Source organism: Triticum aestivum, chromosome 5D (assembly GCF_018294505.1).
Source record: "Triticum aestivum cultivar Chinese Spring chromosome 5D, IWGSC CS RefSeq v2.1, whole genome shotgun sequence".
Classification (NCBI taxonomy): Eukaryota; Viridiplantae; Streptophyta; class Magnoliopsida; order Poales; family Poaceae; genus Triticum; species Triticum aestivum.
Window position 1 is genome coordinate 525,956,004 of NC_057808.1, and position 2,026 is coordinate 525,958,029.

The window sequence follows — 2,026 nt, forward strand, 5'->3', positions numbered from 1 at the left end:
AAAGGCAGAAACATACAAGACTGTTTGGGATATGCTTTTGAGTATCTTCATCTCTGCCATCAATCCAAAAGACCCATTATCATTCTCAAACTTGATTTTGAAAAGGCATTTGATAAGATTGAATACAAGGCCATTATTGCCATGCTTAAAGCCAAAGGATTTGGCCCAGGTGGATCAATTGGGTATCCAACATTCTTAATTCTGCCTCCACTGCTGTGTTACTCAATGGAGTTGCAGGGAAAAAAATTATGTGTAAAAGGGGAGTCAGACAAGGCGATCCATATTCTCCTCTACTTTTTGTTCTAGCAGCGGACCTCTTACAATCTGTGATTAATGTTGCTTCGGAAAATGGGGAACTATCTCTACCTATAAATCATGCCTATGGACAGGATTATCCAATTATCCAGTATGCTGATGACACTTATGATAATGCCAGCTGATGTTGATCAAATTATTCATCTCAAATACCTATTAAATCTATTCAGTCTCTCAATTGGACTTGTTGTGAACTACATCAAATCTTCCATGATCCCAATTAATATTGATCAACAAACTGTCTCTGACTTGGCAAATTCTTTTGGATGCAAGGTTGAAAGTCTGCCTTTCACATATCTTGGGCTCCCCCTTGGCACCACAAAGCCTACTGTTCAAGATCTTATCCCTGTGATTTCAAAAATTGACAAGAGGCTATCTGGGGTTGCCAGATTTATGAACCATTCTGGTAGGCTAACCTATGTAAATTCTGTTGTTGCATCCATGCCCATATTTGCTATGTGCTCTCTTAATTAAAGTCCACTACACCATCCTGGACCATGTGGATAAATCTAGTAGGAACTTGTTATGGTATGGTAATGATATTAACAAAAAAGGAAAATGCCTTGCTAGCTGGGAAATGATATGTAAACCCAAGAACCAAGGAGGGTTGGGAGTCCTCAACCTCAGAACGCAGAATCAAGCTCTCCTTATTAAACACCTACAGAAGTTTTTCAACAAGGCTGATATCCCCTAGGTTAAATTGATCTGGAATGCTTACTATCATTCTAATGAAGTTCCACTCCCAGGTAACAAGAAATGACCATTTTGGTGGAAAGATTGTCTCAAATTTTTAGATCTATTTAAATCTACGACATCTTGTCAAGTCAAATATGGCAATATTGGCATGTTATGGAATGATAACTGGGATGGCAATATCATGAAACTCAAATTCCCTGAGTTGCACTCATTCACCCTCGAGGAGCATATATCCATTATGGCTGCCAAAAATATGGAAAACAGATATGATCTATTCCAGCTTCCTCTATCAATTGTTGCCCATCAGCAGCTTCACAGCCTGTCTGACCAACTTAGCAATATTAGTGAAAACAATGACAATGATAAATGGACTTTCAATTGGGGCAAAAGTACTCACATGACTATGAAGATCTACAACTTCCTTATGGGACAACATGATACTGCTGAACCTGTTAAGTCGATCTGGAAATCATGCTGCCTCCCCAGGCACAAGTTCTTCTGCTGGTTGGTGCTCAATGATAGAATTAACACATGTGATCTGCTTACCAGGAAATTCTTTCATTTGGATTCCACATCCTGTGTTTTATGCAATGATGAAGAGATGGAGGACAGAACCCATTTACTATTTTCATGCACATTCAGCCAAAACTTCTGGTGGAATACTGGTATTGAATGGAACACTGATTTGACCATTCATGACATGATTACTGATGGCAAACTGAGATATAATCTACCTTTCTTCATGGAAATTGTGACTGTGGGATGCTAGAGTATATGGAATCAGAGAAATGGACTGATATTTGAGGATATACCATGCTCCATAACCTCTTGCAAGTTTGACTTCATCACCACTTTCAATCTCACCATGTTGAGAGCCAAGCCCAGCCTCAAGGATGGCATGTCATCCTGGATAGACAGCATTTGAATAATTATTGTATTTTATACTTTTCTTATCTGTAAAACTTTCCACTCTGGTTGCTCCCCCAGCAACCATTGTAACCAGCACTTTTATTTT